This window comes from Cavia porcellus, unplaced genomic scaffold (genome assembly GCF_034190915.1).
Source record: "Cavia porcellus strain 051 isolate PalLab524CR breed Dunkin Hartley unplaced genomic scaffold, mCavPor4.1 scaffold_5, whole genome shotgun sequence".
Taxonomy (NCBI): domain Eukaryota; kingdom Metazoa; phylum Chordata; class Mammalia; order Rodentia; family Caviidae; genus Cavia; species Cavia porcellus.
In genome coordinates, this window is record NW_026947488.1 from 23,675,752 (window position 1) to 23,699,687 (window position 23,936).

General features: G+C 37.7%; 1 protein-coding gene across 2 annotated transcripts in view; it reads left to right on the forward strand.

Annotated features, from left to right (window-relative positions):
* The window catches only part of Tti1 (TELO2 interacting protein 1), a 63,878-nt gene that overhangs the window by 6,603 nt on the left and 33,339 nt on the right, over positions 1-23,936 (forward strand). The window lies entirely within an intron of this gene.

Genomic DNA, 23,936 nt, shown 5'->3' on the forward strand with positions numbered 1-23,936 from the left:
GCAAAAAGAAATGATATCCAGATAAAAGAGGCATACAGAGCACCAGCTACCTACAACCAAAACAGATCTACACCTAGACATATAATAATCAAGATTCCAGAAATCCACCAAAAGAATAGAATATTAAAAGCAGCCAGAGAAAAGAAGCAGATTACCTACAACGGGAAAATTATCAAAATAACAGCAGACTTATCAACACAAACTCTTAAGTCAAGAAGGGAATGGGGAGAAATATTCCAAGTCCTGAAAGAAAATAATATGCAACCAAGACTCATATACCCATCAAAACTCTCTCTCAAAATTAATGGAGAAATAAGATGCTTCCAAGACAAGGAGGAACTGTGGGAGTTCATGGCCACCAATCCAACCGTACAGAGAGTGCTGAAGGACATTCCAGAGAAAGAGAGGAAGGGATACCAGGATTCCAGCAACAGTGGCAGAGAGGCCTCAATGAATGGGGCAGACAGTGGAATGAGGGAATAAGGTGGACAAATTATAGCAGAAAAGTGGAGTAGCAGACATGAGGCAGAGACAGTAAGCTATAGTCTTTAGTATAGACAGCTCTGAAACACTATAAAAAAGGCAGAGATCATTGTTAATAGTGTATCAGGCTTTAAAAGACACAGAGGTCTTATCATCATATTTAGTTTGAATTTAATTTGTTCTGGTCTGTCCACTCATGTTAGATTTGAGGGCACAGACATCTGACCCAAAAATAGCAGGTTATACCATTGTAACTATTCTTACTTTCCTATTAACTTAAATTGAAATCCTGTATTACTTACATTGTCTTACTATGACTGATCTTAATTGAATCCGATTCATAAGACCATGGGTTTGCCTTGGCTGATTTTATTTGAATTTGGTATGCTTGTTAGTATCAACCCTAAAAGTAGAGGCAAATACTCTGAAGATGACAAGATGTAAAGGATATCCATACTGGTATTAATTATTAACAGCTCTCAAATCCTACAATGCTTTCAAAGTTGTGTTTTTATAAAAATAAGTAATACTATGTTTAACTATATTAAGCCGATGATGTGGACAAATCTATTGAAAATAACAAGAGAAAACATAGTAGCTACGGAAGATCACCTATATTGTGGTCTTATATGTCTTATCCATTGCATGTTTTTCTAGAAATTTGTTTTGCTGTCTTGTTATGATTTGTTTTTCCCTATAATACAGAGAGGATAGATACATATGTAGAAATTCACACATGAGATTTTTTTTTAATTTATTTACGGAAACAGATTATATAATGCAAGATGTAATGAACAGATGCCCTGAAGAAAAGACACTAAGAAACCCAATGCTAATTTTGTAGCAGTATGATATAAATTCTAGCAATACTATTATTCACTGTTCAGAATGATATTAGTCTAGTCTCTAAAGTTCAATTTCAGCATATGTAAAGATGGGGACGGCTACTACGAAGAGAATGAGAGATGCAATAGTAATTATTGCCTTCCCCAATGTTAGATCTTGAAGACCTAAAAAGCCTTCATCATCCTGTAATGATTTGATTAGTTCTATAATATGCAATATGTATATAATGTGGGTGAAGATGGGGACAACTATTTGTAAGAAACTAGAGACAGTTAGATAGACAGTGAAGATCTACAGTGGACTTGCTTTGAAATCTGTATTTCTTTAAATTGTTTTTTAACTGTTTTGTTCTGTTTTGATATGTTTAATCTTACCCTCTTTGAGATGTAAAACAAGTGTATAGGACAGATAACCATATTACTGAGTTTTTGTTCGATCATTGAGCAGAACTGTTGGCAGTATCACTATTTGAATATCATTTTACGTACTTTAATTTTGTAACCTGAACAGCTATTTCTAAGATGACAATATGTAACTTATCAACCAGCGATTTCTTACCGTTTATTTTTCTGTAATTTTGTATTATTTCTACCCTTTTTTTATCTCCATGTATTTTTTTGTTTCCTTTTCTTTAAATAAAAAAAATTTTTTTTAAAAATTTACTACTTTGCATGTGTTGAACCACCCATGGGTCCTTGGGATGAATCCTACTTGGTCATGGTGTATAATCATCTTGATGATTTGTTAACATTCTGTTTGCCAGTATTTTATTGAGGATTTTTGTGTCTGTGTTCATCAGGGAGGTTAGGTTAGCCTGTAGTTCTCTTTTTTGGTTAGATATTTCTCTGATTTTGGTATTGGGGTAAGGCTTGCTTCCAGGAATGAATTTGGGAAACTGCTTCCCTTTCAACTTTATTAAAGAATTTGAGAAGTAATGACATTAGGTCTTCTCTAAATTTCTTGCAAAATTCAGCAGTGAATCTGTTAGGGCCTGAGCTTTTCTTTGTTGGTGGGTTTTTACTTACATCTTCAGTTTCATGGACTGATACTGGTTTATTTCAAATTTTTATATCTTCTTGATTCAGCTTTGGTAATTCATATGTATGCAGAAATCTATCCATTTTTTCACTGTTTTTTATTTTATTAGAATACAAATTCTCAAAGGAGGTATTGATGATCTTCTGGATTTCCTCAGGATCTGTTGTGATTTCACCCTTTTGATGCCTAACTTTTTTTTGGGGGGGGGGATAAAGTTGGCTAAGGGTTTGCCAGTTTTATTTAATCTTTCAAAGAACCAACTCTTCAACTCATTGTGATTTTTTGTATTGTTTTGTTAGTCTCCATTGCATTAATTTCTGCTCTGATCTTTATAATTTCCTCAATGATTAGGCTTAATTTGGTCTTCTTTTTCTAGAAGCTTGAAATTCAACATTAGTTTTTTCATTTGAGCTCACTCTTTTTCTGCTATAAATTTCCCTGTTAGGACTGCTTTCATTGCATCCCATAAGTTCCACTTAGTCATATTGTCATTATTGTTGAATTGTAGAAACTAATTTATTCTTTATTCCATCTGTGAGCCATTGGTTGTTCAGGAGGGTGTTACTTAATTTCCATGTGTTTATGAAGTTCTTGTAGTTTCTTTTGCCATTTATTTCCTATTTCATTGCACTATGGTCTGATAATATGCATGGGATAATTTCAGTTCCTTTGCATTTACTTAAACATGTTCTATGAGCTTTATGTGGTCTCTTTTGAAGAGTGTCCCATGTACATCTGAAAAGAATGTGTATTCTGATGCTATAGAACACTATAGACGTCTACTAAGTCCATTTTTTCTAAAGTTTGGTTCAGTTTTTACATTTCTTTCTTTCTTTTTTGTCCAGTTGATCTGTTTATGACAATGGAGTCTGGAAGTCCCCTGTTACAATTGTATTAGTGCTTATTGGATTTTTATGTCCAGTAATATTTCTTTTACATAGTTTGGTATACTGGTATTTGATACATATATATTTATCATTGTTATCTCTTCCTCTTGGATTGCTTTTACAAGGATATAGTGATCTTCTTTTTCTCTCTTAATTTGTCTTCATTTGAAACTCACTTTGTCTGGAAATAAAATAGCTACCCCTACTTTTTCCAGGTTGCTGTCACATGGAGTATTGTTTCCCACCCTTTGACCCTCAGTGTATGAATTTCTTTTTGATAAATGTGTCTCTTGTGCAGCATATTGTTGGCTTTGCCTCTTGATCTATTCTGACAGTCTGTTTCTTTTGATTTTTGATTCTTATATTATTCTTCTTTGCATCATCTAGAAGTTACTGTTGTTGGGGTTTGTTTTGTTTTGTTTTTTTGTGGTCCCTTGTTATTTTTAAGAAATCTCTGTTCATAATCAGCAACTGCATTCCTGGATTCCATATCTGATATTTGGTCCTCACATTGGCTCATTCTGCTGTGTATACTGTTAATCAGATTTTTAATCTCCTGAATATCTTTTTTGAATATGTTTCATGGACTCTGCTTCTTTCTGATGTTGGACATGCATAGTTTCCATCATTTTCCTAAGCACCTCTTTTTTTTAATCTATATCTTCTCTAAAGTCACTAAGCATATCTTTCATTATGGTCACTACCTCTGTAGTTATGTAAGAAATTATTTCTGATTTGATTTTTTTTTCCTAGCACCTCATTCATCTGCTTTATTACTTCCACTGTTGGTACTTCAGAGCATCCACGTGTGTGGCTTTTGAATTGTTTCAACTCATTGCCCCCTGGGTTTGCCTTTGGTGAGCTGAGTGTCCGGGGGTGTATCTTGCTTAGTGTCATCTGTCTGTCTGTCTGTATGTATTTTAGCTGAATTCCTATGTTGATATTTGTAAATTGTTTGTGGCAGGTACCTCTGTTGCTAGTATCAAGAGCTCTTCAGAAATGAATACTTCTCAGGGGTGTCTTCCAGATATACTAGGCTTTTGGGTTTTGAGTCTGTTGCAAGATCCTGCCTCTGCAGTTTTTTGAGGATGAGAAGTTGCTGCCTATTTGGCCGAGGCCCTTGTTCTTTGGCACTGGCTGTAGTATTGTTTATGACCCGTAGGCAATCACAGTCTTGGGGGGGCGGGTAGGGGAGAGAGGGTTGGGAGAATAAAACAAATAGAAGAAGGGGACAATATTAGAAGCAAAACTAGGACAAAGTATTACGTGAATTTTGGGAAACTGGTGAAAAAGACAAGCAAAAAAGAGAAGGAAGAAATAACAGAACAGCAACAAAAAACTAGAAACAATATCCATTAAAGAAACAAAAACAATCAAGAAAAAAAAGTACTTCAGGACATTTCTCTGCTGTCACTAGTAGGCAGAGTGGGCAGACAGAACCCAGATCTGTGTTATTAATCCCAGCAAGCCAACCATAGATGTACCTTGTGGTAGTGGATAATTCCAGTATGTATCACCTTTAGTTCCATTGATGTTCACTTTTGTTTCTGGCTATTGGGGTGGAACCTGATCTGTTCAGCCTACAAAACTGTGTACCTCCTGCCAATAGCTCTTTGACCTGCTGGTTTTAACTTGGCTCCACCTCCCCCATCACTGGAAGCTACTCTAAGCTCAGTTGGCCCCTCTCCAAGATGGCCACCAGCCAGTTGCCCTCGTTGGGAGCATCAGAATGCAAATAAATTACCAGCCATTGCAGTCCATTGTTCCCACTGCTGTATTCCACTGTTACATTTCTCTGTGGTGACATCTGGAGATGCTGGTAGTCACCGGGGTCTACAGGTTTGTGTGGCCCCTGCCACACAGTGAGTTAGGCTCAGGGAGAAAGCTCACTTGCCACCTTCTTCCTTGAGGCCTCTCTTTTCACTCTCCTCATGGACTTCAATTCTCGCTTCAGTTCTTTGTTGAGTCCCAGGGACCCACTTCCTTTTCATGCTCACATTGCTATATTCCAGTGTCTGGATAGTAAATCTGGAAGAGGCTGTTTCTCTGCTGTTCACCATTCCACCATCTTCCTAGAAGTCTCATAGTTACTTCTGAGCCAATGGTTCATTCATTTATTCATCAAATAATTTTTGAGCACCTATATCTGAAGCACTATCCTAGGCAAACATACAAAATGCTATCCTTGGAAATTTATTGGGGAGGGGGTATAAAAACCAATATGCAAGAATAAAATGAATCAGAAAGTGCTAAGTGCTAAATTGCATAAAAATCAATGCATTATTTGTGGATGGATAGGACTTTGACATTTATGCTAGTCAGAGGAAGCCTCACTGATAAGGTAACATTTGAGCAAAACACTATAAGAAATCAGAACAGATCATAACCTTTCTTACTTATAAGAGAAGCATTTTTGAGGAACAGAAAAAAGGATAGTAAGATTAGAGTGATTTGAAACGAGCTTAGAGAGTAGTGGGAGACTACATCACTTGGAGACAATTACACAGACTTGGCTGTTCCTCTGAATGAATTATGGTTTGGGGGCTGGGGATTTAGCGCAGCGGCATAAGTGCCTACCTTGCAAGCAGGCAGTCGTGAGTTTGATCCCTCGTACCAATAAAAAAAACAAAAAAATAATTATGAATTTGGTGCAAAAGAGAAGATTGTGGCTGTTAAGCAGAAAATCATGATGGTCCAAGGAAGACGGGAAAGCCAGTTTATAAGTTGTTTTAATAACCCAGATAAAAGGGTGACTTAGACCAGGGTTGTATCAGAGGAGGTATTGAAAAGAAGACAGATTTTTATGGAAATTTTAGAGGAAGAGAAAGCAAGATTTGCTAACAAGTTGGATATGGTTTGTGAAAAGAAGACAAGAGTTTAGAAGGCCCTAAAGGTATTAGCCTAAGCAGTTTTAAGAATGGAGTTGCCATTTACTGATTTACAAAAAGCTGGCTTGATTTGAATTCAAATGTGTCTGGTTAGAAATGCCTGTCCAACTACAGTTATCACTCAATATCACTGATTCTAGGACACAGAAACATAAGCCACAGATATAAAACCCACACAAGTCTCCTATATAAAATGACATTGTATTTACATATATCCTACACACATCCTCTTGTAAACTTTAATTATCTCTAGGTTATTTAAAACACCCAATACAGTGTAAATAGTTATATGTGTTTTTTACGAGCAATGACAAGGAAAAGAAGTTGTATACATTCAGTAGAGTTAAAGAGTTTTTCTCTCATGTGGTTATTTGACTGTGGGCGTGAGAACTACAGATAATAAAGGGCCAACTGTATAAATATATAATAGGTAATTGGGTTTGTCAGTCTGAAATTCAAAGGAGAGATCTGGGTTAGAGACAGAAATGTGGGAGTCATAAGGAGAAATAAGTACAGATAGACTGAGTCTAGAATATATCATTGTCTAGAGACCTGAGAGATGGCAGTAGTAAGACGATGTACCTTTGTTTTGTTTTGTTTTTCCCTCTTTAAAATAAAAATATACAACTCTCCCCAAAAACAGTATGTGCCTTTTATTCTCGGGCTTTTAAATATTAATTACACTGGTTGATTTTCAGATGTTGAGCCAGGCTTGCATCCCTGGAATGATCTCTCTTTGTTATGGTATATAATTCTTTTTACATACAGCGGAGTTACATTTCCAGATATTTTGTTTAGAATTTTTGCATGTATTTTCATGAAGGAAATACTTCTGTATTTTGTCTGATTTTTGTATTGTCTTTAGTCTTGGTGCCAGGGTAGTACTAATTTCATAAAATGGATTGGAAAGTCTTTTTTCCTCTTCTTTTTCTAGAGCAAATTGAGCAGAATTTTTTTTTAAATGTTTGGTGCAATTTACCAGTGAAACCATTTTGGTTTTAGAGATTTTTTTTCTCTTTTCCCCCAGCCCCATGGAGTTTTAAATGACAAATTCATTTTTCTTAAAAGTTATAAGACTATTCAAATAATCTTTCATGTAGAGTATGTTGTGACAGTTTGTATTTTAAGCATTTTGTGTGTGTATTATGTTTTGGGTATGATTTAAATGTGCTGCAAGGCTTTGTGTGTTGAAATTTAATACCCAGCGTGAGGCGTAAAGAGATTAGATACTTGATCCAACTGGGACATGTAGAGTGAGGTCTTTGGAAATGATCTAGGATCAGAAGTCATTAGAGTGGAACTCCTATGAATGAAGAGGTTTTATGAGAGAGTGACCAGACACACACACACACTCTTGCTCTGTGTATTGCCATGCAATGCCCTGTGCCACCAGAGGAACTCTGCCAGCAGGGAAAGGTGTCACCTTATACAGCCTGTAGACCTTGCACCTCCAGAACTGTAGGCAAAATAAACTCTTTGTAGTCTTGCCCTAGCAGTATTTCATTATAGTAATGAAAACAGACTAAATTTACGTGTATTTTTGTGTGTGTATGAGGTTTTTGTTTTGTTTTTCTCCAGTGTTACTGATCAAATCCTGGGCCTTGTGCATAGTAGGCAAGTACTGTACTACTGAGCTATATCCTTTTTTGTTGTTTTGGGATAGGGTCTTACTAAGTTGCTTGAGCTGGCCTTGAACTTTGTCTTTATGCCCCAGCCTCCCAAGTAGTTGGTATAGCAGGCACTTGAAACCCATCTTGGGGGAAGGGAAACAATTGGAGAGTGAATCCAGGCCCTTCACACTGAGCTACATCCCCAGCCCTGCTTTTTGGTTTTTGAGACAGGGTTTTGATAAGTTGCTATATTGCCCTGACTGGCCTAAAATTTGCTGTCCTCTTGCCCCAGCCATCCAGAGTACTGAGCTAGGACCACAAGTGTAACACCACCGTGCCCAGCTGCATATTGTGGTTTGATGTCTGCAAGGTCTGTGGCACTCTACCATTTATTACTGGTACTGGTAATTTATGATCTTCCTTTTTCCTGACCTTTCTCATTCGTCTCTCTCACATCAGTCTTGCTAGAAGTTTGTCTATTTTATTGATATTTTTTTTAAAAAGTTTTTTTGTTTCACTGATTTTATCTTCTGATTTCATTACTTTTTTCTGTATTATTTCTTTTGTTCTGCTTGCTTTAGATTTATTTTGCATTTTCTAGGTTTGTGGAAGGTAGAAGTTGATGTTTTTTATTTAAGACTTTTTCCTTTTTTCTAAGAGATCACTTAGTACTGTAAATTTACCTCTCATCTTACCTATGCAATAGCCATGTGTCTTGGTCAGTGGTTTAAAGGAATAGATTTAACACAGAACACATAATTTATAGGATTATTTTATAATTTTCACTCAAAAAGTTAAATGCAGAACAGTGCAAGAGATCTGTCTACATGTTAAGAGACCCAAGCAATCCAGCCAAGGTCCTGGATCCCACAGCAGTGTCCTCTACTGAGTCTGACCAAAGGCTAGAGCTCAGAGTAACATCTCATGCCAATCTGTATCAAGGATCTGCACTGGGAAAGCCCAAAGGCCAGCAGTGGAAGCTAGAAAGTCTGCGCTAGTGGGGTGAAGGAGCTATGCCACAATACTGAGAAATTTGCACAGAAGGCAAGAAACAATGCTCAAGGCAAAAACAAGAGCTCCCCAAAAGAGAACAGCACTCTTCGCTGGCTACAGTGAGGACCACTGACAGTGAGGACAGCTGTGGTTGTTTATAGGAGTCTGTCCAGACCTCACTGTGGCCGGAGGAGTTTATAAAATGTAATCCCAGGGACAAGTTATTAGAATCCTCAAGAGTTAATTCCAGTCTACCATTTCCAGTGCAACCAAAGAGAGACAAAGACATATCTGCAGTTGTGGGGAATCAAGGGGGTCCTAAGTCCAGTGGGAACAAAGCCTAATTAGAACAAAGACCACGAAGCAGGGCAGAACTTGTTTTATTAATTTGTGGAGAAGAGAGTGGCTCAGTGTGAGAATGGTAGGAAGTAGGTGAGGATTGTCTGCCTTAGGTAGGAGACACAATATGCAGAGAGAGGTATGCAGAGAGTCGTAAATTCTGAATAGCCGCTAAATTTGGAGGAATCCGCATGACACAGTTTGGGATTCATCTTGTGTTTTGGGTCTAATGTCTAGCTTTGTTGCCCTGGGAGCTCTCTGCCTCTGTATCTTTCCCAGTGCAGATCCCTGATACAGATCCCAGCCAACACCTGACGACAGTGCAGTCTCTCTTTTTTTTTTTTTTTTTTTTTTTTTTTTTTTTTTTTTTTTTTTTGTCTTTTTCATTTTTATCGGTACCAGGGATCGAACTCACGACTGGCTGCTTGCAAGGCAGGCGCTTATGCCGCTGAGCTAAATCCCCGTAGAGGGGCTACGTATTGGTGCCTCTGCCTGGGCTGGACTCATTTGCATTGCTTAAAACCAGTCAAGGGGGTAAGGCCTTTTCCTAGCCAGCTCTGTGCATATCAGTACACAGAAGTAGGACAAAGGTGACTCAAAATGGAGGCATATTGTCTTCTTTCCCTGGGAACAATCTCAGAGGTCCTCCACAGATATTTGTATCAGCAAAACAAGCAGCAAGCTTCTCCAGGAAAATCTCTCCATTTCTTCTTCTTCTTTTTTTTTTTTTTTTTTTTTTTTTGTAGTAGGGATCAAACTTGCACTTGGCAAGCAGGTTCTTATGTCGCTGAGCTAAATTCCCAGTATTCTCCAGGAAAATCCACAGCGTACCATTTTCCCCTCCAGTTCTCCTTTTATGCGATGGCAGCAATCCTTGGGTAGGTCTGTCTTGCCCAGACCCATGCTAACTCATTTCAGCTGGTTGTCCCCACTTGACTGTTAGTTAATCCACTCCACCATGGATTTTAACAGAATGTTATATTTTCATTTTCATTCATTTCCATGGGTGTTTGATTCTATAAGGCCTTTTATAACAGATTAATTAGAAATGTGTCATTTAGCTACTGGCTATTTGAGGATTCTTTTGTTATCTCTGTTAGTGATTACAAGCTAGATTCCATTGTGGTTGTAGAACATGCTGTGTATATTTTAATTATTTTAAATTTTTTAAGGTTTGTTTTATGGTCCAGAATATGTTCAATCATAATACATGTTCTATTATTGAGAGGAATGTTGAAGTCATACTTGTGCATTTGTGTACTTCATTGAATTCTTTCCACTTTTGTGTCACAAATATTACAGCTGTTTTATGCATATACTTTCAGGATTGCTGTATCTTACTAGAATTATCTTTTAATTATTATATAATGTCCCTCTCTGTTGTTGGTAACATTCTTTGCTCAGAATCTCTATCTGATACTGACACAGTGCCTGTTTTCCTCTGATTAATGTTGATATGAAACTATCTTTTTCTGTCCTTTTACCTTCTGCCTACCTATATTGTTAAGTGAGTTTCTTTGTGGACAGTATATAGTTATGTTTTGTTTTGTTTTGTGTTTTTTTTTTTTTTTTTGGTCTTTTTTGTTTTTACCGGTACCAGTGATCGAACTCACGACTGCCTGCTTGCAAGGCAGGTGCTTATGCCGCTGAGCTAAATCCCCAGCCCCATAGTTATGTTTTTAAATCTACTGTAATGATCTCTTTTTTTATTTGGTGTTTTAGACCTTTTATATTGAATATAATTATTGATATAATAAAGTTTATATCTGCCATTTTGGATTTTTTCTGCTTATTACTTATTTCTCTGTTTTCTTTTTCTTCATAACCTTTCTGTGGGTTACTTGAATATCATGTAGAATTCCATTTGGTTTACTTACAATGAATTTCAGTGTATCCCTGTAACATTTTGTGGTTCCTCGAGGTCAGTGGTGGCTAACTTGTGGTACACAAGCTGCATCAGGCTGTTTGTACATTGAAAGCTCTAAAAGGTTCAGCATCCCTGCAGGCATTATCTTATATGTATATACCTTATCTTTCTCAGTTCTAATAAAGTACAGTATCTCTTCCCCTATTTATAGTTGTCTGTAAGATTTCATTAATGCACTGTTGTTGTTGTTTGGTTTGTTTTTATTTTTGTTTTTGTCTTTTGAGACAGGGTCTCACTGTGCAGTTCAGGCTGGCCTTGAGTTCACTTTGTAGCCCAGGCTAGTCTCAAACTTGCGACAGTCCTCCTGCCTCAGTCTCCCGAGTGCTGAGATTACAGGCGTGAGCCACCATGTCCAGCTTGCTGCACATTTAGAACCATATCATTGTTATAATTTTTGCTTCAACTGTCTAGTGCAGTTTATAAATCTCAAGAGGATAAGAAAAGCCTTTTGTACTTAAAAAGTGTTTTTGCTTACCATGTCCTTCCTCCTTGATGATCCAAAGTGTCTCTCCCACTGCCTCTCTCTCTCTCTCTCTCTCATCATTTCCTTTCTATTTAGAGAAATTTCTTCAGCCATTCTTTTCTTTCACCTGAAAATGTCTTGGTTTTCTTTTCGTTTGATAAACACTTTTGCTGGGTATAGGATTCTGTGTTGACAGTTCATTTTCTTTTCACCACTTGATAATTATTGTGTGACTAACTTCCTTCTGGCCTACATGGTTTCTCATGAAAAATCTACTGTCACATAAATTGTTTTTTCCCCTGTAGGTGAAGTATTTTTTTCTCTGACTGCTTTGAGGAATTTCTTTTGTCATTAATTTCCAGAAATTTAATGACGTGCCTTATTGTAAATTTCCGTTAGTTTATATTATTGCAGATTCACTTGACTTTTTGAATATAGAGATTTTTCATGTCAAGTTTGGCAGATTTCAGCCATTATTTCTTTGAGTATTTGCTCAGCCCTGCCTTCTCTCTCTTCTTCTGAGACTCTTAGATCTTTTGTGATAGTCCGATTGGTCCTGGGGTTCTGGGTGTTTGGATTTTTTTTCTCCCTCTCAGTGTGTTTTCTCTCTGATGTTCGGATTGAGTAATTTTTTTTATTCTAGTTTCCAGCCCACAAATGGTTTCCTCTGTTCCCTTTATTCAGCTATTGAACACATCCATTGAATTTTTTGTGATGAACTTTGTTGGTTCCAAATTCTTTAAATTTTTTTGTAAGGCTTTCTGTTCCTTCATTTGAAGCATGCTCATAATTGTGTGTGAGAAAAATTAATCATAGCTACTTTAATATTTTTATCAGATGATTCTAACATCTTTGTCATCTCACTGTTGCCATGTCTTGAAATTGTCTTTTTCATTCAGTTTGAGCGTTTCCTTGTTCTTAGTATGATGAGTGATGTTTTTACTGAAACTTGGACATTTTTGTATTGTATTCTGAGTCTCTAAATCATATTCCGGTCTTCTGTTTTTCCTGGCTTTCTCTAACCCACTTGTAGTGTCGGAGAAGGGGAGTCTGTATCATTACTGCTAAGTGGAGGTAGAAGCCCTGATTCCTCACTCAGGCTCCATCAACACTCAAGAGTATGCCACTACATCCGGCTTAATTTAGGAACTTTTTGTATCCATTCCTTTTTCAGGAGCTTAGCCCTGTGTATGGCACGTAGTATATGCTAAGGAAGCCTTTCTAGGAAGAAAGAAGAGTAGGAAGCAGAAAGTCTTCAGAGTATACTGAAAGCTTAATGTTTATCCACCTTGTTTTACTTGTTTATTAAACACAAGTGAGTGGGAAGTGCTTGGCAGACGTTATCAGATGCAGAAAAATAGCAAGTAAGGTGACAACACTAAAAGTTGCACCATAAGATTGGGGAGAAAGGCAAGTAAATTCATCATTTTAAGCAAAGGAAACAGCCTTACAGCATGCTTTGACTGTTACTGCCACATGAAGTGCTGAATGAGAAATACTTCTCTGTGTAGGTAGACTATTACATCTTACAGGATTCCTGTTCCTGACTGTCATAAGACTGATCTTGTGAACTTTTAAAATCATGGATTCCCAAACATACCCACTTGCTCCAAAATAGGTTCTGATTCAGTAGCTCTGGTTTGAAACCCAGGAATCTATACTTAACTGTTCTCCTAGTTTCTGGTAAACAGCCAGGAAGTTCTGTGTAGTGGAAAAAGTACATGCAGCCTTTGGAGTGAGTCAGGCTGGAGATGAATTCCATGTCTGACACTTGTTCATCATGTGAACATCACTTAATCTCTGCAACTTGAGCTACTCAGTTTGTGAATGCGGGATTTATAAATGAAATACTGTCATGTGGATATTTTGAACAACAACAAAATAACTTCTCCCTAATAATTTGTTTCAGTAGTTGTGAATTCCATTCTGTGGGGTCAAAGCCCAGTCTTCCTTTCCATAGGCAGATCATTCAGACTTGGAAGTTTTATACATCATCTTATCAAATTTATTTTTTGTTAAAGAAGCTAAAATTTATGGAAATCCCCTAGCCAGATACTGCAAGAATCAGGACTAGAACCAGGTCATAAAATTCCTCTTCTCATGCTTTGCCCATCTCTGTCTTAGAAACCTAAAAGTGGGCTATCACCTGTATACCATGGCCCAGGGATTTTAAATAGGCTACAGCCAAAATCTAGAACTGTGATTGCCCCCAAAAGTGAATATAATAAGATCTTTCCTTAATGGATGAACTACCTATTCTAAGAATAACTGACCCCAAGAGAAGAAAAATAATGGCAGTTTTTACCCAGAATCCAGTCCAGGTATAGCTGATATAAAAGTTCTACCAATAAAAAAACCAGATCTTAGAATATACCTATTAATTCAGTATGCATTTATTAAATACATATTCTATGCTAGAAGCAGTAAACAAATCAGTCAAAGATCTCTGCCTCCTAGAACCTATATTCCAGTGAAGAGAGAAAATAAACAGGTAGATAATCTGTTTTGACAGCTGGTGCTCAGTACTGTGAGGGAAATTTTTAAAAGGCAGAAAATGACCTAGGAGATACCCCTCCAGGGTAGGGGGGCAGTTTGTAATAAGTCCCTCAGAAGCAAATCCCTGAAAGAGAAGGGGAGCAAGCCATAAGGACATGTGTGCGAACGACAAGTGGAAAGCGGAGGAGACAGGATCTGTCAGAATATTACCCAGCTTCTGTGCTACAGTGGCTTCTTTGCCTTTTTTAGGTTTGGACTAGGTGCCATGCCTTCTCTCCCTCTGACCTGTGCTTGTAATGGCCTTTTCCCTGGAGCAGCCTTCTCACAGCCTTGTGGTCTTCCCATCCCAGTTCACATCATTCCTAACTACCGAGCTCTGTCGGTATTCTTTCTGTACTTCTCTCCCACACTTCTTGCTTTATAATACAGTAAGTACCTTGTGAACTGTCATCTTATCCTCTTAAGTGTTTTTAAGTATAACACTTTATCCTGCACAGTGTTTCTTTTGTCTTCATCACCTGTAAACCATGGCCCAGGGATTTTAAATAGCTCATTTCTGTAACAAGACAGAAAGAGGTAGAAAGTAGGGGAAAGCACTTGCCAAGGGAATGAGTTTATTCATATTTCCTAACTGCAGATCTCTTCTGCCACCTCGGCAGTGTCTCCTTCTCAGGACCACAGTGGGTGTCCCCTAAACTAGGGTTAGATGGCCAGGAGCTGGGAAGAACAGTGTATGCATGCTTATGTTTATTCACTTACTGTCTTCACTTACTGTCTCTTGGTCATTTTCTCTGTTCACCTAGAGAATGATTTTGTTCTGCGTGCCTCATCCCATAACACTTTTTGAGCTAGAATGCTCCTGTCACTGTTAGTTTTATAAACATTAAACTTTGCAGAAACACTACTTTAAATAATCAGGGTTGCACTTTAGAAGAGTAGAATTGAGAAGGCTCTTAAGGTTCTGAATCTCTAAACAATTTCTTCTGTAATTGACATATTGTCACACAAGCATAATTTCATGGTCAGCTCATAAAGCTATATGATTGCCTTTTATGGTTATATCAAAGTAGCAGTGTGTTATATTGTCTTCCTTACAGAAATCTGGTTTATGTATTTCTGAGCCTTAACACATTCTTTCGCTCTCTGTGATAAATCTACATCTACAGTCAATAGCATTCCATGAGAAAATATACCACAGTTTATCCATTCTGCTGTAAATGGGCATTTGGGTAGTTTCTATTTTTGGGTGATTGTAGATAGTGTATTCCAGATGTATTCTTTTGGAAAAACAATTCTGTTGGACACACATCAAAGAGTGGAGTGACTAGACCATAGGGCATGCATACACATTCACCTTTAGAATAACAGCTACTGCCAGAGTTCCAAAAGAATTGTACCAATATATACTCCTAGAGCAGTAAGTGGGAGTTCTAATGGCTTCATATCCTTGCCAATACCAGTTTTTTTCTTTCCTTGGTTTTTGGTTTTTCTGGTTAAGACAAGGTCTTGAAATGCAGTTCAGGAGAGCCTTGAACTCACTATGTAGCCCAGGCTGGTCAAACTTGCAACAATCCTCCTGCTTTAGCCTCCCAGGTGCTGTGATTATAGGGCTGTGCCACTGCACCTGACTGCTGCGGCTGCTGCTGCTGCTGCTTCCTCTTCCTCCTCTTCTTCTTCTTTTTAATTTAGCACTTTTGGTGGATGTTTAATGGTTTTTTATTGTGGTTTTTAATTGTGTTTCTCTAATGATTGACATTTTTAATCTGGATAGCTTTTGCTGTGAGCTGTGTAAGTCTTTTTTCATATTTCTATTGTTTACCATTTTCTTAACAGTTTATTTTTTAATCTCATATATTCTATTTAAGTATTTGATATGAATGTTTTATCTAAAATGTCAGTAGTGCTACTGTTAAGAAACTCTGAAGTAATGTAATCACTGTTCTAATTGGACTTCTACCTATCTTACTGTTTTCTTTTTTTTTTTTTTTTTTTGTCTTTTTCGTTTTTATCGGTACTAGGGATCAAACTCACGACTGCTTGCTTGCAAGGCACGCACTTATGCCGCTGAGCTAAATCCCCAGCCCCTATTACTGTTTGTTTTCTATTTGGCCTATTAGTTTTGCTTTTCCTTCATTTTTGCCTTTTGGATTAATCAAAAATATTCCATTTTAGAAGGAAATTGAGGAGGATATCAGAAAATGGAAACGTATCCCTTGCTCATGGATAGAAAAACCAACATAGTGAAAATGTCCATACTCTTGAAATTGTTATATAAGTTTAATGCAATCCCCATCAAAATACCATTAGCATACCTCACAGAACTAGAGAGAGCATTCCTAAAATTCATTTAGAACCAGAAGAGACCTTGAATAATAAAAGCAATTCTGGGCAACAAAGGCAAGGCAAGAGGCATCACAATCCCTGACTTGAAATTATATTACAAAGCTACTGTGATAAAATTAGCATGGTACTGGCAAAAAAAAAAAAAAAAATAGACCTGAGGATCAGTGGAACACATTAGAAGATATAGACACAACTACAGACATACTCAGCCAAATATGTTCACTGGAAAAAAGGTAGCATCTTTAATATAATGGTCCTGGAAAAACTCACTGTCTACATGTCAAAGAGTAAAACTAGATTCATATCCATATAGTGCACTAAAGTCATAAAGGACCAGTGATCAAATATTAAGGCAGAAACACTAAATCTACTGGAAAAGAAAGTAAGAAGAAATGTTGAAGACATAGGTGTAGGCAGAGACTTCATAAAACCCAAACTGCATGGGAAGTACTTCAAAGAATCAATAGCTGGAATCCTATCTTTTTAATTAAAAAGTTTTTGCACTTCAAAAGAAAGCATCAACAAAGTAAAAAGACAACCCACAGCCTAGGAAGAAATTTTAGCCAACTAACCCTCAGACAAAGCACTTCTATCTAGAACATTCAAAGAATTGAAAAATTCAGACCCTCCAAATTCAAAGATCGAGTCCAAAAACAAGCATCTGAGATGAATATGCACTTCTCAGATGAAGAAATACAAATAACAAATATTTGAAAAAATATTCAACATCTCTGGTCATTCAAGAAATACAGATTAAAACAACACTGAGAAAGGCTACCATCAAGATAATCTACCAATAACAAACTCTGTCAGGGCTGTGGAAGAAAAAGAACCTTTCTCCATTGTTAACAGAAGGATAGGCTGGTACAACCATTGTGGAAATCAGTTTGCAGATTCCTCAAAAAACTAGAATTAGTGGTTACATTTGACCCAGTTACTGTTTGTGTTTATTTTCCCAGAAGAATTAAAAACTCACCACAGTGATATATGTGTACCCATGTTTATAGCAGCACAGTTTGAAATAGCTAAATCTCAGAAACAACCCAAATGCCCATCAACCAAGGAATGGATAAAAAGGATGTGTTTTTATACAGTGGAATACTACTTAGCAATAAAGAAGGATAAACTTGAGAATTTTATAGGTACGTGTATGCAACATGAGGCCATACTCATAAGTGAAACAAGTTAGGCAGACATGTGTAAACATCATATTGTCTCCTTACTACAAGAAGTCAAAAGAGTAAGATCCAAAATGTATAATAAATATTGTGAAACAGGAAGAAACTGATCAAAAGGAAAGAGAAACTGGGATGGGAGAAAGAAAAGAAGGAAGAGAAAAGGAAAAATAAATATATACATATATGATAGTTAAGATAGTTATACTACTAATTTCTATTAGTTCACTGAAAAACAAGGTTTGTATTTCTATTGTTTGATCAATTTTTCATGCCTGTATCTTGTAATATTAGCAACTAATTTGAAGATAAATGTGCAACATATTAACTATTGTTACCCTCCTGCTACCTTGTTTTGAGATTTTGTATCATTGTTTTTCTCTCTAAAATAAAAAATTCCATTTTTACTGCCCTATGAACTTAACTAGATATTCCTTTATAATTATCAACAGATTTCAATATGTATTTAACATCTTGACATGCTGCAGTCTAAAACAAATTATTTTAACACTTCCTGATTATTATTTAAATTATTTTAACACTATCAGACTCTTAGAACACTTAGCTCTTTCCCCTACCTGCCTTTTGTGCATTTTTATTCCATTGCATTTTAACTTTACATTTACTTATATTACAAGGGGCATAATAGTTATTATTTTGTACAGTTAATACTTTTGTATTGACCTGTGCCATTTTCTTCATTCCTGCCAACATTTCCATGCATCTAGATTCATTTTCTTATTTTATCTTTTCCTTTAGTATAGCTCTGATAACAATGAATTTCTGTTTTGTTTTGTTTTTATCTTAAAACAGTTTTACTTTATCTTCTTTTTTGTAGCTCAGGGCCAGGGATTTAGCTCAGCAGCATAAGCATCTGCCTGGCAAGCTCAAGGTTGTGAGTTCGATCCCCAGTACCAAAAAAAAAAAAAAAAAAAAAAATCCCTGTTTTTTTGCAGTGCTGAGGATGGAACCTACGGGCTCACACATGCTTAGGCAAAAGTATTCCACTACTGAACTACATCCTCAGCCATACTTCAGATTTTTGGAAGGCATTCTTGTAGGGTATAAAACTCAAGATTGCTATTTTCCTCTGATGCCTTAAAGATACAGTGACACCTCAGTGTTTGTCATTAATTGGTTCCATAAAGTGTGAGTACCAAAGGTGATGAGTACTAAGCAAATCGGTTTGGCTGGAAAGGGTAAGAAGTCACAAGGCAATTGACATTAAAAAATTCTAGCTTGTGTGTGGAGTGCCAAACAAATGAATACTAGACAAAATTTTCACATCAAAATTGGTTGAGTACCAATTTATGACTACATTTTCATGACTTCTGGATTTTGTCATTTCTCTTGAGAAGTCATTTACCTGACTATAATATATCTGTTCTTTTTTTTTTTTTTAATTGAGTAATGTTGTAGTCAGGAGTTGTACACAGAGAACAATTAGGTTCACGACATGGAGTTTATAATATTTTTATAATGGTCACTGGGAGTTAACACAGGAAAATGCAGGAAATCTATCCACAACACCAAAGACATAGTCAAGAGCCTAAACCCCACAGCACATGTCCCACATGAGTCCAGATAAAAACCCAGAGCTCAGGACAATGCCTCCCACGAGTCCAACTGGAGGCCCAGAGCCCACAAGGACTCTTGCCAGTCTCTTTTATGGATCCGTGCCAGGATGACCCAAGGGTCAGTGGTGGAAGCCAGAAAGTCTATGCCAGCAGGCTGAAGGAGCTGTGCTGGTGGGATGAGTGTTCTATGCTGGAGCCAAGAAGTCACACTCACAACGAAGACCAGGGCTATCCTGAAAGGCACCACAGCCGTCCTCAGCAACATGGAGGCCCCAAGCTCCTCCGACAACAAGCACAGTCGGGTGCATGCCGGGAAGCAGTGTGACAAGTTCATCCTGGAGACCAAGCAGCACATGTCTTCCCCTCCAGAGCCAGGAAGCAGTGCTCAATGTGAGGACCAAAGCTTCTCCAGAAGAACCAACAGCTCAGACAGCAACTCACAGAAGAACCCACAATGCTACAACGCCTTAACACTTCAACCCTTCACACCTCCCTTCTTCTCCACCTATTTATGCTGGCAACTTTCCTCAGGTGGAGCAATGCCATGCTGATATAATCCAGCTGGTGTTAAGTTGACCACCCGTTCTTAATCCATAACAAGTAACTTAGATTTTGTTGAGTTTCTTGAATCTCTGGGTTGCTATCTTTCATTTACTTTGGACATTTTAATATTGCTTCAGCATTAATGCTCTATCTTCTGGAACTTATTTCAAATGAAGCCTGTCTGTGTATTCCACTTGTCTTTTATCGTTTGTATTTACCATCTTTCTTTCCTTCCTTTGAGTTTGAGTTTTTCTTCGTTCATTTTTTGAGACAGGGTCTTGCTGTGTACTTTAGGCTGGCTTTGAACTCACTTTATAGCCCACATTGTCCTCAAACTTGCTGTGATCTTCCTGCCTCAGCTTGCCAAGTGCTGGGATTACAGGCCTGCACTATCATGCTTGGCTTGGGTATTTTTTTATTGATCTGTCTTCCAAATCATTAATCTTGCCTTCTGCTAAGTCCCTTATAGTAGATGTTATATTTCTGCATTCTGGAGTGTACATTTGATATTTTTTATTTTCTTACACCATTATGGCTTCTCTTTCCCCAGTGACAGTCATGATCCGGAGCTTATGTGCAGAATCAACAAATGTACCAATGGAGGGGGGACACACCTATTGATTGTTGATTCACTCTGAATATTCTTCACTTCCCTAAATATTGGTCCATCTGGCTCATATTGCTTCCAGAAGTATTAGATGCTTTCAGAAATGTTTTTTGTAAATTATTTGGATTTTTCTAACCATCAGCAGAAATGTTGACCTACTACACTCTACTATATTCTATTTGAAAGCAGAATTCTATACAGATGTTCTTGGATGCTTGTCAGGTGCCAGCTATTCTTCATGCTTCTGGATGTGGGACTGCCCTTGCCCTCAAAGAGTTCCAGTCTAAGGTAGTGTTATGGTTTGTGTTTGGATGTCTCCCCAAAACCTCATGTGGTCATGGGGGAGGCCTTTCCAGAGTGGCTGAGTCTAGAGTTTGTGACTGATTTTGTTGTCTAGTGCTAGGATTGGTGGTGTGAGTGTTACACCGGCCCAGGGACCAGTAGTTTGCATACAATGTAAGGGAGAAAAGAGGCATGCCCTCCCCTTTTTGCCCTTTTTGCTCTTGTTGCTTGCGACTGCCATGATGTTTACTGCTTAGCCACATTCCTTCATTTTGGGCATCAGGCATTTTGTTTCAGCAATGAGAGAAAAGTAACCAAGATAGATAAATTAAACACAATATATAGTAATAATATATGTTCAATACTGTAACAGAGGCGCTTACTATGGTAAGAGAAAACATGAACTAGCAGCACTTGTTTAGGAAGTTTCAAGTTTTATAATTCTGTATGGTTGCAATTTTAGAGTTCAGCAGCAAAACTATAACAGTAAGATTGGCAAGAGATGGACATAGGGCTGAAAGTAAAGAGCCCTGTAAGCCATGGTAAAAAGGTATCTGTGTGGAAAGCAGTTAAAATTTAAACGTAGAGAATAATGACCAGACTTTGTTTTAGAAAGATTACTTCAGTGTCAGTGTGAAATGTGGATTCTAGAAGGGCAGGCATACCAGAGGGATCAGAAAGGAAGCTGTTGCAGTTGGCCCAACATGGAATACAGGATTATCGTTCTCAGGGGATTTAAAAACAATGTTGAAAGAATAGAATTGATATAAGACAGGGAATAGTGGGGTTAAAATGGGAGCGAAAGACAAAAATTCAGAGGCTTTTAGCTTAAGTAAAGACCATAAAGGAAATACAGTAGAAGAAGCAGATGAGTTCATCTTAGAATGCTATGTGTTCCTATTTCGTTAACTTTTAACAGTTTTTGTCATACAGTCTGAGAGCTTAGTTATGATCTACTCCTCAGGGGATTCCAAAGTTACCATTATGAAATTCCAGAGGTGAATAACAGATGTGGACCATTGCTCTCACCCCAGCTTTAACAAAGAGACCCTCTGACTTTGTCTATTTTATATATCAAGACTTCCACTTAAACATTTTATGCAAGGAAAGTTTTCAATGCTAAAAGAAATTGTCATTGTTACCTTTCTCATTTAGATCTCTGTTTTGTTTGAACAGATTCCTTTCTTCAAGTATCCTCCTCTGGTGGGTTATATAGATGATACTTCTTCTCAATCTTTGCATATTGTTCTTCTATCTTGAAGGAAAATATCATAGCTGGATGTAAGGTTTGGGGGCCATAGTCCTTTATTTACAGTTAGTAGGTTCTGTTCCAGACTTTTAACATCTATTGGTTGCACATGAGTTCAAAGCTGATCTAATTTTCTTTTGTAAGTTGTTTCTTCCTAAAAACATATATGATTTTTTTTTTTTTTTTTTTTTTTTTTTGCGGTACAGGGGATCGAACTCACAACCTCACACTTGCCAGGCAGGCACTTATTCCGCTGAGCTAAATCCCCAGCCCCAATATGTATGATTTTTAAAAATTTATTTTTTTTAGTACAGGGGATCAAACTAACAACCTTACACATGCCAGGCAGGTAGGCACTTTGCCACTAAGCAATATCCCCAGCCCCAGTATGTATGATTTTTTTTTTTTCATTCAGGAATTTTATCAGAATGTGACTACATAGCTACCTTTGGACTTTCAATATCCAGGTAACTCTTTTTGCTGCTAAGGGAAATGTTTCAGGTATTTGTTTACTTCAGTCCTCCTTGTGTTCCTTTTTCTCCTTTCAGATTCCCAGTTACTCACGTGCTGTTTTCCTGCCTCTGTCCTTTAAGTCTCACATTTTCTATTTCTGCTCAGAGTTTTAAAATGGCTCTGCTAGATCTTCTGCTTACTGGGTCTCAGCAGTTAGCCATCTTCTTTTTGCCATTATTTCATCAGTTAAACTTCCTTGATGTAGAAGATTGCAGGGCGATATTGTGGGTTTTTTTGGTTTTGGTTTTTGTATTTGGTTTTTGTCTTTGTTTGCTTGTTTGTTTGTTTGTTTTGAGACAGGATCTCACCTATATGGTTCAGGATGGCCTTGAATTCACTAGGGAGCTCAGGCAGGCCTCAACCCTCCGGGCCCAGCCTCCTGAGTGCTGGGATTACATGTGCCACCACACATGGATCAAAAATCATAGTTTCAGTTCTAACAACTATCTTTGTCTTATAATTGAGCTTCTTTAATTGCCCGTATTTTAATTTAAATTGTCATCTCTTTTAGTGGTTCCATTAATCTAAGATTTACTACCTCAAAGAGTTCCGAAATGTTTTTCTTCCCTCTTACTATAGGGTCCCTCTAAGCAGTTACCTTCCATTCCTGCTCATAAATCCAACCAGTCCCTCAGGCAGGGGACAACAGGAGCCTCTGGACTATCAATATGTGGTGCCCATGGGTGTCATTACTCCTTAGCCAGGCTTCATGGCATCCATGCCAGGCATTTTCCTAACCTATAATGCACATTTTGAGCATCTTCCCTTCCCTTGCTTCCTGGAACCACAGAGACCAGGAGATTTCCCCCCAAGAAACTTCACAGAGACCAGCAGTGCCCTTCTCAGGATTGATGAAGTCTCAGCCTCAGCCCACACTTGCAAATACGTCTGGTCATAGCCACTGGGTTCAGGAGTGCTCTTTGTATTGTGAGTAGAGACAGCCAGATCGCACTGTGGTCATCATCTTTTCAGAAATGCCCAGCAACGTGAGGAAAAAAGAGAGCATGACCACACTAATTGATATCTAAGTCTCTATCCAGTGCATTTTACAGTTGTACACATTTATGGTCTCTAGCTTCTGCTCAATCCTCAGTACCCTTGGGCCATACTTTTTATGTCTTCCCAGGATGCTCTGCTTCCCCAAAGGGAATGTTTGAGACTTAGTTCTCTCATCAAGCCTTGTGTTTACACCCCATCATGTCCACTATTGGTCCATGACTGAATTTCCCCTCACAGAGAAAAGACTTAAGCGTTATATTGTTTATCTTCCTTATTTACCTATAAACCTGTCTTCTTCACCTACCTGTCCTGCCATCCATCTTTCCCTCCTGCTAGAACCTCTTCTCCCATGATTTCTGTGATAGTGTGTGCTCATAGTTCTCCCACTTCTCTGGACACTTGCTTTTGATCTTTCTCGTGCTGATCCTTCGTCCATCCTACTGGCTAACAGGGCATCTTTTCAGTGCATAAAGTTGATCATATCACCCCCTCCATATCTTAAAATGTCTCAATGACAGTAACAAGCAAAAGGATCTGTAGGGATGCAAATCAGAAGTCTGGAGGAAATGAGAATTAATTACAGAAGGGCTTGAGGAAGTCTTTTCAGGTGCTAGAAGTATTCTGTGTCTTGCTTTGGGCAGTGCACATGGGTCTAGTCATGAATAAAAATTCATTGAG